Below are 17,294 nucleotides of genomic sequence, written 5' to 3'. Positions count from 1 at the left end.
GGTAGCCCCTCTCGCCGCGTACAAGCTGTACCTTTTAACGTCAGTCGACAACGAAACCAATTTCGAACGTCGTGTGAGAGGCCTCGTGCAAACCTCTGATGAGACGACGAACTCGAAAGCGTTCCGCCGAAATTCAAGTCTATAGAATTGTCGCGAGTCAATACGAGCGTTTTTCGTGCTTACAAGGGGTTGCAGACCTTTTGTGAAGCTCCGCGACAACAGGGTTTGATAATACGTTCTCGTTCAGCTGCATCGTCGACGAGCCGCAGCCAGGCACCTCATCACTGGTCGAATCATCCCCTCGAGCGGAAAGAAACACGCGCGAAACTCCTGTTATTCCGTGTATCGAGTTATCTCCGAGCCCCTCGAGCCAGTTCGTCTTTCTTGCCTACCCCTCCAACGATTTCCACATTTACTCACTCGCGTTTACTTTACGGGAATGCTTTTGAAATCGAGGGTAGTTTCTCTTTTATGAGGTGTTTTCCTGTGTTTGTTTGGATGGCGAAACATTTTTCCCTCTTTGTTCCGTTGCGTTTAATTGGATTGAAATAGGAAAGAAAAAAATTTGAGAGATCGTTGGTGGAGTTGCTGTTGCCGAATGGAAAGGCATTTTTGAGAGCATGATTTTTAATTTAGTATCACGCGACATATGTTCTATTAAGACAGTACATGTATCAGGCCTGTAAGCATGAAACCGGAATTTGCCTATAGATGGTCCTAGCTGATAACGTAATTATCGCTAAACTGCGTCATTGATGCCACAAGTCTTTGTCGACATCTTACAAACATTTTCGACTCAGAACAATACAAGTTTCATACAACAGCACAGTTTGTAATAGCGTTAAACACGTCAAATTTTGTGCCTGAAAACTACGATTTGCGGACAGCATTGATTTTCTGTTACCATTTGAAGAAAACTGCTGCAGAATCAAACTTTTTTAATGCAATAAACTGGGCTCTAGGCTTTCCTATATTCCCACGCGTCTTCGTCAAAAGCGCGTTCAGGGTGTAATGGAAACGCATTAAGTTCGACTATTAAACAAATCGACGATAAAGATTCTCGTTAACAGGTAATTCATTTCAAATACAAAATTCGAAAGAACGACAGAGAATAGTCGGTCGTTTGTCAGTTTCGAAGACCAGTTCTAAATCCTTTTTAAATTGCACATCAGGTTTCGTATTGAAAAATAATAATAAACTAAATTTCGATAATATTAGACTAGTTTTTGGTGCAACGAATGGTATTATAGAATCTGACGGGCGTCCTGCTTTCTATTATAATCACGAAACAGCAAAGGTAGTATGCATCACGAAGCTGCTCGCGTGCGTACTCTTAACTAGTTTCGTATTTCATTACACGCTGAATATGTATAAAGCATCGTTTCTCGGTTCTCGTTACCGCTTGTTTTCGAACTTCGACAATTTACCACGAGCTGTAACTTCAGTCCATTATCCTCCACAGCCAAGTGTACGCGTGTACGTATATGTATGGTAATCCGAATGGAAGATACGCGCAGGAAATCTTCGCGCTGACTGTCGCTCAACCCAAAGAGAGACTATCAAATCACCACATACTGCCTCCCCTATGAAACGCTGTGTCTCAGCTCGTTAACAATGTATACGTTGCTTCTTAACCTAGATCAATGATACATCGGATTATAGTCACGTGCAATCTGTCGATCCATCGAAATTAATGGAAACTGCTTTCCCGGTAACTGTTAATCCTACGGTTTGCCGGAAAGTACCTATTTAGACACGCATTAGCGGTGAATTATAGACTTCGTAGCATGATCGATGTTATCGCCGTACCGTTTAATGATCGATGAGAATTTCTTGAAAACATAAGTAGATTATCACGGACAGTGACGAAACTCAAAAGTATTGACAACAGATTTTCTTATGTGAAATTTTGCTTCGCACACATATTTCTGTAAAATTTTGAGTTTAGGGTCAAAACACATTATAACACATTATTATTAAGCTGCTGTATAGAGGAAACAAATAATAAAAAATATGCCATGGACTATTTTTAGCAAAGCATAACATTTCGATGATTATGAAGCAGATTCAAATTGTAGAGAAGATTTGACGAGATTTTTTCTCTGAATTCTTAACAACCATAAACCAATTCTTCAAGTATCGTATCATTGCATTATCGTTCTTAGAACGCTGAGTTCTTTCAATTTTCTTTCTGCTATGCAAACATAGATAACGTTGTAATTAGCTAAATCTAGGATGAAAAGACGACGTTTAATTCGTTTAAGGCGTTGAAAGACCGAGCCTCGTGGACGAAGAACTCGACAAAGAATGATTCGTAATTTCTGTACGGTGACTCGAAAGCGAGAGAGGAGTGGAAAGAGGGAGAAAAGGGGAAAATAATCACGGTACATGCAAGCAGTGCGGCGCTTTTTCGCCTTCTTCATTGCCAGTGACTAGTTTTTTACTGCGCCGGCTGCTGGAAAGTACTTCCATACGAGGGGCAGACGTCAAAAGTACACCAAGCACTTCCCTCTTCTTTGAAACGCGAACACGCGTTCCGTCTTTCTGTTCCGTGTTCCCCTTCACTTTCTCCGACATCGCGCCATTCATCCTTGTGACGGACAAAGCAATTGAAAACCAGCTTGTGATCCGTTCGAAGCTTTTCGCGGAAATTTTAAATCGTACAATTGATATTTTAATCGAAATATTCTTTTGGCGAACACTCTGAACGTGTTCTTAATCTTCGTGCTTTTAATTTCTTCGGCTCTAGAAAACTTGAAGCTGCTTGGAAAGTAGCATGTTGCAAGTAATTACTATAATAAAATTTCTTTACTATCTTTTAGAATGATATACTTTTGCATCAACAGTAATCAACTACACGTTGTATGAAATTTTGTCTTATACATATATATCATAGTAAGTTGAAATATTGGTTATTATTGATTATAAATCTTCAATAATCTTCGTTACAAATCTACAATATTTTTGAATTTATAAAAAATACAGGATGTGGCAAGTTGTTAACAATAATTTTGTTCGCATAAATAAATAAATATTATTTCCAATATATACTATCCCGATAATGTGATTCAATCAAAAAACATACAGAAACATTTTCAGAGCTTTGTATTCTATGTGAAAATCCCATTCCGACAGATAATTTTTTGCGTCCTCGTTTAATTGAGATGTACTGACATAAAAATTAATTTTTTCCGACGATAGAAGATGAAAGAATCGTTAGCAATTCACGGAAAATATTTTAGTGGAAACAGTCTGTCTGATCATTCCGGGTGTAGTACGAGGATCTAAATCCGACCGCATTTTGATTCCAGAAGCAGCAGGATAACCCGCAAAATCGTTCGACTTCGAACGTATGCGAATTTTACTCGACCTGCATATGTTCGAAGTCAGCTTTCACTATTTCATCCACAGAATATCATTTCAAACTGAAAAGTCAATGAAGAACTCTATACTGTTCGCGCGTTTCCTTTTTCTGTTCTGGTATGTCTTTGTCGCTTAAAATTCAGTTGATTTTTTTCTTCAATCTCTCTCGTAAAGAATCAACGTCAGAAACATGCCACTATACATATACCATATACCATACACCATACATAATACACCATAAATTAACCTTGTTGTTTTCTATGTCGTCCTTATTTAAACGAACAAAAAGGTTCATAATGTTTAAAAAAAAGCTTTCTTGCGTAAAATATTTAAGCGAGAAACTATGAATGAATAACAATTCTTTTACTCTCCCTTCGAGTTTAAGAAGTTTCTAGCGATAGAAAGATTCTTAGATGCCTTAAAGGACGTAGCAACGTTGAAAAGAAGGAAAAGAAGAAGATTGTCTTATCGTACAAAAAGAGAGCCAATAATCAGATAACACATTGTAGCCCCAATACACTGGAATATTTATGAGACCTTCGCTCCCCTTTCATCCTCGTGGTAATAAATTCTCATAGAATATGCAATCCATTTTGATTTCCCAGCAAGACAAACAACGACATGTGACAAGTCAGAAGAATCCCACAGGACGAAACTTATTTTCCTCTGTGCAACGTGATGGAAATTCTAAATAATCTCACGCACTATCCCACGTTTCATCGCCATTCTATTGAAACACTCTAACAAACGAATGTTATTTCATGAAAACGGATACGGTGATTGTTTCATCGTTTAGCGGTACGGCAAAAATTGCACGAAAAAGCTGAACGGAAGTTTCGACTCGCTCTGAGCCACGATTGTCTTAAACTTCTCCGCAATAACTCGGTGACTGGACAACTTTTTCCCGCGACACGCTAATTGAAACGAGCGAAATATCGTCGTGAAAACGACAAAAAAAAAAAAAAAGGAATATACGGACAACCAACGACTGCGGTTGCGACTGTAATTTTAAATAACGTTTAATCGTATACGCTGGTGGTCGCTTTACCCGAGTCTGTATGGAAATTTCTAACAGCTGGATACTAATTCGCCAACAATATCGTTGCATGGAGATTCCATAGGAAATTACCAGTTTTTCCGACATTTTGTAAAACAACGCGAAAACTGTCGATTGCGACTGGGGATGAAGCGGAATTGTATTTTAAAATGTGGATCTATGGAAAATGCATAAATATTCGCTATCACCATCGAACAGCGGCGAAGCGTTTATTAAAATTTTCCACAAAATTTTGCTCATGATATTTCGATAATTTCAGCAGATAGAATGTAAATATTCGTCCGAATAAACACGTGGCAGACTTGTTAGCGTGGAACGATAACTACGAAATTAACAGAATTTCAACAAACGCGTGAAAAAGAATATGGTTGGCTAATTAGGAAAGTTGTAATGGTGCACAGGTTGTCTATTAACATTAACTGGCTCGAGAACGGTGCACACGAGTAACGATAATTACCCAGCGACACGTTTTCCACTGAGGATCCTGTGACTTTGAGCAGCGAACCTTCTCGACATACCTATGGAAAAGCAAAACTAGGTTAACGACTGTAATCGATCGACTTCCTTTTACAAAGATCCTACTATTTTCTCCTCTTTAACGAAATTATATACACGTTTCTACTTCGCTATTATCAACAACTAAAACAAATATTTGCCTTTTCAAAATTTTCCAACTTGTATCACCATGAAAAGCACCAAGGCTGCAAACTATAACTTACTTTATCTTCAAACATTACCACACCCACAAAAATACCCACGTAATGTAACTTCATTTTCCTGAAACATTTTTCGAAGAGCAAATAGTTCACAATAACTGAATTTTGTATTCTCATCACTATCACCTTTCGTTGAAATAACAGGGACTCAAGTTTCTTTAACTGATATGTAAAATTCTTTACCAGATGAAATAAATAAAGTAAAGTAATAAACAAACTTTCTTATTCGACCGAAGCAACTAAAATCTAATCAATTAATTAAAATTTCGCTGCGACACATACGCTTCAAATGAATGAAATTCAACAGAGGAAGAGATAAACCCACCAAAATAAATCCATAAAAAAGAATAGCTAATCCGACCCAATTTTCCTTTAATCTCAACTACGAACTATAGTAGAATATCCTCGCCGCTTATTCGAAAGAGCGAGTAGAATCGTCATAAAAAGTAGATCCTTGCACGAGGTTCGCAACAAAGGGAGGACGATATGTTCTATGCGCTGTAGCCATTTGAATTCCCTTTTCCAGCGGTCGGCCTGGAATGTAAACCGGCATCCGGATAACGGCCGGGTAACTTGCTCGAACATCTCATAGGGATCAGCCCTAAAGGATTCAAGATGGTCAAATGTAGGAACCATCTCAGGCCCGTTCCTCGTCCCGATTCATTATTCAGACCTTACTTTCGCCTCGCCGTTTGAAAGACGCTGATCGCTCTCCATCCTGGCGAATTCACACGGTGGCTGAGCCTCGCCTCGGCCAGTTCAAAACGAAGAACGGGTTGCTAAGGATAAAACCGGTAGCCACCGCCCTCATCCATGCAAACGCCGAAATTATTCCAACTACACCGCGGCAACACCGAGACAGCGATTTCTTACCGGTGAGGTCGGCTTCGCACTTTCTGCCCTGCCTCTTTCACTCCCACGCAAATTTTCATATTCTCTCGCGCCTCCTTTTTCTACTTCTGCTTCTCTCTGCTGCCCGCTTCTATCTCGACGTTCGTCGAAACACGAATAGCCATGGGTTTCGTGTGTAACGCTGGATCTCCGTCTAATGAGAAACATGAGATTTTTAGAATTTTCTGGTACCGTGGAATGGTTGCGTTCAAGTTCGGTTGATTGTTTGGTACTGAAGTAATTATTTGAGATTCTTGAGCAGTGATACTACGTTTTTCTTTCATTCGTTTCACGTCATTTTATCGAGTATATGGTTTTTATATCGAGGTGATAATTATTTAATTATATTTTAATTGACTGGGGTTTGATTTTCATTCATATGGTTTATTGTAGTGGTAGGATGTTTAGATACGGTTAATGTTTCATACGCCTGTGTGAGGTTTATCATGTTTCTACTGGAGTAGTAACTAGTTTGATTGTGAGTATTGGAAATGGGAGAGCATTTATTTTTTGTTTATTAATAGCGTTTCTTTGAAATATTTGAGTTTCCTGTGATCCCATGGAGTTTATATTGTTTCTACTGAACAATACTTGGTTTGATTATAAATATTGATGAGAAGAAAATATTTAATTTCTGTTTGAATGGTTTAACGAGTAAAATCGTTTAGAATATGACAGGCGATTTTTCTTCTGACGTCGTATACAAATTGATAAACTACCTACCGATGTGTCATTAGATCTTTGATGAACGGCTCGCATCAGGAAGCTTAAAACAGGTTCAACAAATTTCCGTCTGGTACGCGTGGGATATACAAAGCGACGAGCAACATCGATCTCGTTCCAGGACATTTGATTCGGCTGGTTTTATTAAATCTGTCGCCAATAACGTCATGGCCTATGGATAGAGTGTTCCGTAGTCTTGTGTTATTAACGTTGTGGCCATCTGTCACGGGTATCGTAAAATTCCGCGTGTTGTACGTTCATTGATTCGTAGCTTCCTATGTTCCCATCGACTGCCCTTCTCTCGGTTCCCTCTAGAACAAACCTCAAATACCTTGAATCACGAAAGTTCCACTAGACCTTTACAGCTCTCTAAATCGTAACAATTTTACAAATCTACAGTTTCGCGGAAGAAATATTAGATTGTCCCAAAAGTTTCTTTCGTTTTATAAGAAAATAATAGATGCACAGCATTTTTTGTTTTACATTATTTTATTGAATTATGTGTGATCGATTTTGTTCTATCGGAAGAAAATCCTGCATCTATTATTTCCTCATAAAGCAAAAGGAACTTTTGAGGCGATTGATATTTCTCGCTTACTCCATGTATGAACCTTCGCCTCATAAAAATTTGTTAAGGGAGGGCTTATTATCTTTCTGAAAAAAGCAACGTATACATAAGAACATGATGCTTATTTATTTATAGTAATGTTTATCGTAGTTTTGAAAATCACGCTTGAATTAAAGAAAAGATAAACACAGAGTTGGTAGGAACGTCACAGTGGTACCGCCCTACGTATGGTCAGACACGCATTACAGAATTATCTTGAGTTTGAAACAATTGGTTTCTAAAATTTATGTACGACAAACGTTAAATTACGTATTTCTAGAATCTGTTTTCCAAATTGTATACTACAACGTATAAAATTCCTATAAAGATACTACAAAGGAATAAACGATTCTGAATTAATCTCGACCAAACTAGATCATAAGCGGTTTAATTCTTTGTAGAGTCTCAGATCGTTCTTATTACTTTCGAAACATAAACTTTGATCCGTGTGTTAGTTAATTTTGTAACTTTACTACATCACTTCCTAATCTTAACTCACCAAACTTTAAAGCATCCCGAAAGTTCTTACGTCGAGTTTTATCATACGGAAAACTTCAGTAAGAGGCGTGAGCCATTAAAAATAATTCAAGGAGTCGATTCAAAGGTTCGCGGTGTCACGGGTGCAAAATAATGGCACGACTCGCATCGTCCTTAGCGATTCTCGTTGGCTGGAATTTAATAAGAACCGCATAAAGTTAGGGCGGATTCCCGTTTATTCGAGACGGCTTCCCGCGCGTACCTGCGAGCCCAGGGAATATGTGTTCCACGTACGTAAACGTCGGTGTATGTCTGTGGTTTTCGTGTGTTCGCACACTTGTCGGATCCATGTGCAACATAAAATAGAGGGAAATAGAGAGAAGGAGGAGCTGAAAGCTTTTGTACTCCCCATCCGGAGTCACCTAGCCGCGAGGCCAAGCTTCTGCCGCTGCTAGCTTACACTCGCTATTGGCTGCTAGTATATACGCCGCTGGACCCGCAGCTTTTCTTGTCAAGGAAACTACGTTTGCGTATTTCTGTGGTGCTAGACTGCGTCAACAGCGCCGCATTAACCTAAGACTACCGAAATGGACGAAAATTCCTTACAGAATTTATCGTCGATCTTAGCGTATCCTTCCGAGTTTGTTATTAGCGTCTGTTCATAGTAAAAATGTCCAGGATCCTCCATATATATATAGTGGTTACAAGAAGTACTTGCAAATCATTGTATTTATTGTAGCATTTACACATTGCCTGATTAAGTGCGAGTACAATTTCATATCATTTAGTACGTATCACGTGTCGGTTACAAAAATTTGATTCTATGAAAATGGAGTCTACTCGAATAGAAAAAAGGAGGCGGGTTTAATTATAATACACGATGCGATGAAAAGAGAAACGTCCTATTATATTTAAAAATGTAAACCATGTTTTCTCTGTACGATTATCTCAGCATCGTGGAAAAGCGTGAGATTAATTTAACATTGTCATATAATTGGCATTTTTGCTATTTTGAGATATTGTAAGGTCTCCTAATTAAAATGTGATCAGAAAGATCCCATATAATCATCCAGTTTACAGCATATTTAAAGACTCCCTGAAGGACGTTAAATTGGAAATATTTCAATCGGAAATTTAATTAGAATATGATTCAAAGGATTCTTTTTCAAGAGATAAAATAATTCACACGCAGATTACCAGATAACGATACGTCGAACGAAAAAGTTCACATGTAGCAGAAATGTTAAACATTATTCGTACATTTATCGTGGAACAGTGGTTGGCAAATATTCCCTGCTTTTCCATGCTTAAGTGCACGCTTTCCTCGTAGCAGTAATCTACGAGATTCACGGAAATCGCGCGTGGCTTACAGTCAGAGGAAGAAAATTTCGTCCTACGTCATGCGGAATCCTTGTTTGAAGCGGAAGAAGAGGCGAAAAAAAGCATCCTCGAAAACTGCGTGATATTAAAGCGGGAAGAGAATCTTATTAAACGCGGGTAAACAGGCGAGAAGATACACGAGGTCAATCCGCGGTAAACGCATTGTAGATATTTTTAATTAAATATTTCCACGGCTAGCGGTGTGTTTTTACGTGCTAGGCATTCGGTGTACATCGAAAAATGTAATAACGTCGGCCGCGACAGCCATCGAGAAACTTTTACTATGGGGATAGATACGCGAACGCCGCCCCTGCCCTTTCCCGTGCGGAAAACAAAATTCCGTCGTTGTGCCATCCATAAAAATGCTGAAAGCGACGAATCTACATCCTATTAACGATGCATTTTCGTTTGGTTCCCCGACACGAAGGGACGTCGCGTGGAACATTAATTAAATCAGCCCGGGACCGACGTGTTTCGGTAATTAATGAAGTGTCACGAAAATCGAACAATATGCAGATACGGCGAGGAGTCTGACACGCGCAATTTCATCCAATAAAATCAAGTTACACGCAGCTCGTCTGCTCAGCATTCGCGGATGCTATTGGAAAAATTGAAAATCACTTTAACGACGATCGTTATCCTCTTATTCGACCTGTATGCCGCGAACTGTAACTCGTAACTATAGAATCGTGTCATTGATAACCATTCCATTGGTCGATCTCTATTTAGTTTCTGATTCCTTGGTTTATTTGATCAAGAGGTGATCGTTAACAAGAGAGTAGAATTCTATTCGTATTTCGATAAAATATAATTTCCTTTTAGAAAAAGTGATAGAATTAACAAAATGGATAAAGATTGTAACCACGAAACCAAGATTCTCCGTCTTTAGCTTATTTCCAGTTGAATTGACGGCGAAGTAAAAAAAGTGATAAGTGCAAGCCGATTCTTTTTCGAAAACGATACATATACAGGGTGATTGGTAACTGGTGGTACAAGCGGAAAGGGGGTGATTCTACGCGAAAAAAGAAATCGAAAATATAGAATAAAAATTTAAAAAAATTTTTTTTTTTTTTAATTTTTCCATCGAGACAACGATCTACAGTGAGATCCGTTATAACGTACCGCACGCGTACCGAGCGAAAATTCAAAGTCGATTTTCTCGAAAACAGAGCCTCAAACGAAAAATTTTTTTTCTATATTTTCGACTTCTTTTTTCGCGTAGAATCACCCCCTTTCCGCTTGTACCACCAGTTACCAACCACCCTGTATATGCGTAACATGAATATTTATGTAAAACATTTCTCTATAAATTTCCTAAATGAAATTACATATCCATAGTTTTTAACTTTTAAAAGCAGGCAGGGTTACTCACAGTTTTCTCAAATAGATTCTTGTATCGCTCTATAACATAATGTATCGCCTTGATCTATTTTATAGAATCTATTTTATAAACACACTTTCCATTAGAAGCTAATGAGTTGTTGTCACTGACGAAAAACTTTCACAGTATCGTCTTCATTTAGAATAATATATAGAATTATAAATTACACGGAAGGGCAAATGAAGAAGGTTATTTAATTAAATGAAAATGTCTGGAGGGTAAATATTGTCCGTGCAACGAGTAAGTACCAGTAGCCAGTGCCTGGAAACTTCAGCGAAGACGACACTCGATTACCACGCGTGTCTCGCGAATATCCCGTCGCATTCGTCGTAGTTGCAAACATCGTAACGAAACGTCACGTGGTAAGGCGATAGACGAGATTATTACGGAGGGTTGCACAATTCCACGTGGACGCTCAAACGCCATGTAACGTCGAACTCTTCTGTCTCGACGGTTTTCTCGTATTCGCGTTTTCTGTGTGACACGCGTCATTTCCGCGGGATACTAACCGGTCCCCGGTGCTAACGTTTGACCGTGTTCCACATTCTTGCGCAAAATGTATCTCACGTGGAAGATAACTCCCAAAGGCAAAGAAGAAACGGACAACGATGGACGAAGATAAAGCTGCCCCTAAATTTTCTACCAGATAAAAGAAATTGTTCAATTTGTTAAGGAATTTCATATTTAACGTGGCAGAAACTAGAGATAAAAGAATTTCTCGGCGCGAGTATGAGAAAATTTTGATCTTGATGTAAGCTCAAATGGATCTGATTACTCGAATTTAACTGACGATACTTTAAAGACACTTACCATATTCACAGATAATTTATGATACAACCTAGTCTTAAGATTTATACAAAAGTACGATTCTACGTGATTAATTCAAAGTACAGGATGTTACAAAGTATGTGTGGAATATTTATAGAGTCGATTCTAGACATCAAATCTAAATAGAAAAATCCATCTTGAAAATAATGTTTGGGACATATTTTTCTCGCTCTCTTCATGCTTCTGACTCTGATATAACATTCACGTACTTTGTAACGCCCTATATATTTCCTATTGTTATTCCTAATTTTATTCTATCCTATCCTATTGTTATTCCTAAATTTCATTTATATATTCTTTGATCCCGGTCCACCATAAACTGTTCAAATTGAATTCCCTCGGCAGCGGTTATCCCCTTTGTATCTTCTCCCGGTCTAATCGTCATAAACGAAATAAAGCGGCGTATTGTGCTAACGCAAAGTACCCAGAGGCTCGCTTCTTGTGTCCATGAAAAGTTCTTACAGCGAGGCCAACCACGACGAAAAAGTTACAACGCTTCGATACGGTAGGTTGTGCATCATTCGTCTCTTGTATTCAACGGCGTTGTGTACACGCATACTAGGAGAGGTTCCACGTGTCCAGGAAACTAAGGCTCGTAACTGAAGATAATTGGCCGTACATGCGTTGTTCTCCCATCCCTTGTTTCATGAGCCATTACCCTGTTGTTCCACGAATTTCCTCGTCTATTCTTTCACATTTCGCGAGCAACAACCACGAGCCGTGTCACCATCGGGAGGAAACTTTTTCGACAACTCTCTCCGTTGTTCCAACGTTTTCACCGGGCGAAACCGGTTTTAATTTGCGAAATGAATTCTTGATGGCGCGACGACGCGCAGCACCGGACCCTCATAAATCGGTCGTCGCTCCATGAAAACGATGTTTCCTCATTCAACGTCTCGTTCGTTCCTTCTTCAACCCTCTCTGCCGTGCTGTATCCACCGTCTCTACCCTTTCCGTCGTGTAAATCGTTTTCCGACGAACGAATTTACGCCGACGATTTATTGCGGCTGCTTTGCCCGCGTCGAATTCCCGGACATACCACCGCCGTTTTTCATCGGTCGTATTAAGGCTTCGACGCAACGGCCGTGGATATTTAATCAAGCCGACGCGATCGATTCTCCGTCTGCGATTTAATAACGACAAATCGCTCACTGATTCGAAACGAGTATTACATAACTCGGGGTGTAGCGCGACGATCGATAGGGAAGGAGTAAGGCGGAGAAAATGTTTCTGATAAGATACAGCGAAGAAATTCCTGTTGCATTGTGGAAGGAATCGGCTTTTGGAGGTTAATAGAAATCTATAGAAACGACCGTATTGATATAGGAACGATTGAATTTATTTGCAGCGAATTGGGTATATTTGGTAAAGCGAATGGATGTATCCGAAATTTTATTCCAATTAGTTCGAGCTCTCTGAATAATTTCGAAGACCCGCTTATGATTTGACTGTGTTTCCATATTCCTGCAATTAATTGCATCTTTGTAAATATATGCGAATTCAATAAAATTAGGAATGTAAAGAAGCGTATGTTATAATTTGACACTGAAAAGAGTCGTACAAAATGAACACTGGATTTAATTTAATATGGAAGAGTAAAGAACAGGAGGCACATAAATGTTGAGGTTATTTGATGTGTAAACAGAGAAACTCGTGGATAAATTGTAAGGTAGAAAATATATTTAAATACAAGTGTAATTATAAGTAAGAATACAATTTGAGCTGGTCCAGATCCGCACGCTAGCTGTGTTACCCAATAACCGAAAAACTCCGAAGCCAACGTCGCCTGTCTACTGTTTATGGTCTGTCTTTGTCGCAGTCTTTTGTTTATACGCTGTCGATGGCTTCGGTGCTTGAGAAAACTAAAAAGACCAAATGTAGAGTTTTCTTAGTAGCGATGACCACTTCAACACCCTCCCTAAAACTCTACATCCCTACAAACAATTATCTCTTAATATTTTTCTAACTCTTGTCGTAAATATGTGAAAATTAATTTGTCAATACCTTCGCAAATACATTTGCTAGCCGCCTTTCTCTTTTCCATTCAAATTAATTTATTACATAAAAAATTACTAGAAGACTAAACAGATCGTGTAGAGTTTTTTTTTTTTTTTTTTTTTTTTAGAAGTGGTGACCACTTCGACAATAAATATTATTGTTTTATTTGAAATTTGACAAAAACCTACCCTTAACTCAATAGTGTATCGCTACAATTTTCTATATTCCAACAAAGAATTTCCAGTTAAAGGTGAACGAACTGTAATTGTTGAAAAGTCCGTTATCCCGCCCAATTAACTTCCGTGACACGTGTCTGTTACGAATAGCAATTTGAAGGGTCGTTTGCTCGGTTTCCAACATCCCAGTTACTTGTCCCATTAACGCGTCAATTTTCCGGTCATCGATCGTGAAGGTTTTGGTAAAACTAGCCGACTACACGCGCGACGAGAGAAAGGGGACGAGGGTCTCCAAACATTTAATTATTCGAATAATTTATTTACTCCAGTGAAACACGGCGCGAGCTGCGAGAAAGTAAACTTGTTCGTTATTTCGATAGGCCGCAACAGGATGTTTGGTGAAATCTGCTAAACTGGCAACCGCGAAAAATTGAAGGAAAATTCCTGGCCACCGTGCCGCGAATATACAACTTTGACCTAGTGACCAGATTCTTCCGCCAACTCCCATGATATTTATTCGTTTATTTACCCCGCCGAAAACGATGGCGAGAGTTGAAAAGAGAGATACCGCGTTGTTCTGTCGCGCGAGGCTGCAATATCGTCCGGCAAACGAGCATCGTCAAACCTTTCTGCCGGTGTAATAACAGCTGACAATCTCTGACGTAGATTTTGCAATAACTATGAAAATGCTGCTGCGATTCGGTGGGCTTTGTAAAAAGTACAAGGATTAAACGCTTTATCCGCGCACTCTCTCGCCGAGAGTTTCGTTATTTCTTTTGAAACCGTACGAAGCGATGCGTAAAACGAGGCGCTTGCTACTTTTGTGGACGAGACGGACGAATATAAACAAAAAGAAATTTTCAAGATAATTCTTGCTTTTACGTATTCACGTGTATATTTCTACAGTTTCGTTGGAAAATGTCGACTATGTAAGAATTCGTAGTACAATAGAACTTCGTTCATATGAATTTATCAGAGGATAAGTAATTTCTATAACTGGAATTCATATAGTAGGAGTCTATTGATTCTTCCCACTACCAATGATCTTTTGTTAGTATAATAAGAGTTCGCATTCAGACAGGTGGATTCAACCAGTAGAAGTAGAACCAGTAAAAGTTTGTTTGATCGAGCACCAATTAAAATTTCTTTCAAATACATGGAATTCGTATAAACGGTGTTCGGAATTTAGTTGGCCGTCCGTTTGGGACAGGCCCATTTTCCTCATTAGGAAATTCCGAATTACCGGTCCTCCCAGGGCAGTAAACGTAATGACTCGAGGCCAGAAAAAACCTAGGTAAGGACCAGCCGGAAGGGTACTGGGAAACGGCAGTTCAGCTTCAATCATCGGACAGTACAGACATAGGACGACAAAGTCCCAACTTCGTTCAACTACAAGCAACGAAGACTACAGACACAGGACGACAAAGTCCCAACTTAGTTCGGTTAAGTGCTACAACGAATACAAATAAATAACACTCGAGTTATTCCATCTCCTCCACCTTGAACGTTAAGTCATTCGAGGTACGCGATATCGACCGATCGGTTTGACCTGACCGGTTGCTCTTTAGTCGATAATACGCAACAAACGGATATCTATGAACAGAATTAAAAGTATCCTACTCGTAATACACAACTGTTAGCCTCTGAAGAATTAGTCAGTGGCATACGATGCATATCGAGATATAAAAATAGGCAAACGTATCGACGTGTCAGAAATATAATCTGCGATGCTACCAAATAATGTCTTACGCTTCATACAATTTGATATTTTAAATACGTAAGACTCCTAAAAATTCTTCCAAAAGTTTCCACTTCCCTTTCCATCGTGCAACAACGATTACGTGGGATTTGATAAATAGACGTCTCGGAAACTACTAGCATTCTCGTGGGTTTTTTAAATCATCTACCAGTGTTTATTGAAAATCGAAAGAAGGGAGAGAGAAGGGAGAGTTGCGTGCGTATATTCGTCGTACCTGAAAATCGAGCAATCTTCTCTTTCAGAAACATTGTTCCAACTAGAACGGCGTAACTTCCCCATTACGTATCCAACCGCATTTTTCCGTAGGCGATAAATCAAGTCGAAGCACGGTTAAACAAACTGCAGCCATTTTCACGCGGCCTGAAACTCTAGCTCAAAATTTTTCTGGGGGAGAAAAAAAGGACGTGTACAAACACGTACACGGGTATACACAATAGCACGTGTACATTGGAAAAAAGATGGGTAGGAAAAATATAGGGACGAATCGCGCGTTCGATGGTAGTAAACAAAAATACAAACATAAATCTTGCCCCGTCCAACTCCGACACACTGACCAAAATCTTTCGCAAATGCCGGTGAAAATTTATGCATTATTTATTCTCCGACTCGTCGTTCGGCGATGAATTTCCACCTGTCGATCTCCCTCTTGTCGTGTCTCTGTCGTGTTCATCTGCCCTGGTGTCATCAAATATTATTATTATTATATAATTATATAAGTATATATATAATTGTGATACTGTGATATTGTTATGTAATAATTAAATTAATGTATATAGGACATTAAATAAGATGATAAATAAACAGATCGGTAGTGTGATCAACGCAAATAAACAATGGATATAAATGATAAATTAAAAATGAAAAGCAACGAGGAATACGTATAAACAATCCCAGTATATAAACAAACTACAAATAAACCGAGAAAATAAATAAACCAAGGATGTGGACAAACAAAACACAGATATAAATGTACGCGACAGAAACATAAACAAACGAGTCAGGGATCGATACAATCTTGGAATATAAATAAAGAAAAATAACTATATGATGAATAATCGTAACTAAGGCAAACAATATCAAGTAATTTCACGTGCGATATTTCTTTATCAAATCAGTCTATCTTAAATCATCTATCGCTTACAAAAGCTTGAATCGTAAATTCCACGTCATCCCTCATCAACCGATTCCCTCCCCAGAATCTTCATAACTCAAATTCAACCTCATATCTTCAGCTTTTACCCAGGGACAATCCCTCGCTAACGCAAACATGGAAGCAGAGAAAAGGCTACAGAAACCCTAACTCCGCTAATCCAATGCCTCTACCATTCTCTTCTTCCATCCGCTACTTCCCCATAACAAAAGAATATAATCTGGGAGTATAATCGTTAACCTTCGACCAGCATTTATCGCGTTACGTGATAGCAGAGGTCTGGTCACCATATTGCGACGTTTATGCGACACTGATCCATCGCAAGCTGCGGTCGCGTGACCATTGCACGAGATACGAAATTACGTGGCTGGTAATATCACGGTACCATTCCTAAGCTGTGTTTCAGTCGTTTGATGCTGCACTTTCGGACCAAGCGTGAATTCTCCGCTTCGAAGATCGAATGTTAAGTAGGCGAGGTACCGATATAGCGTTCTAACTGCGGTTTCGTTCCACCAACGTAGTCCAAGCGACATTGGATTTCTGTATCGCCACGGAGAAACGATCTGACAAGCTGTTTCGCCAATTGCGTCAGTTTGTTTTGTGAACCCCGTTGCTTTCGATCCACTATACGCAACTTGTGCTTCTGTTAACCCTCAATTATTGATAATTCGTTTTTAAGGGGATTCTGAATTTTTACTTCATTATTGTAACTTACGAGATTTAGCGTATACAGATCTTTACTCACAAAGATCTTAATATATCAATATATATAATTAAACAAGATTGTC

The 17,294-nt window shown here is 39.0% G+C and overlaps 1 protein-coding gene across 10 annotated transcripts in view; it reads left to right on the top strand.

Moving 5' to 3' along the window:
* Positions 1-17,294, top strand: part of LOC100748080 — a 277,175-nt gene that overhangs the window by 183,423 nt on the left and 76,458 nt on the right. The window lies entirely within an intron of this gene.

The sequence above is a fragment of the Bombus impatiens genome, unplaced genomic scaffold, assembly GCF_000188095.3.
Source record: "Bombus impatiens unplaced genomic scaffold, BIMP_2.2 scf_0089, whole genome shotgun sequence".
Taxonomy (NCBI): domain Eukaryota; kingdom Metazoa; phylum Arthropoda; class Insecta; order Hymenoptera; family Apidae; genus Bombus; species Bombus impatiens.
This window is presented reverse-complemented; position numbering and strand designations above follow the sequence as displayed.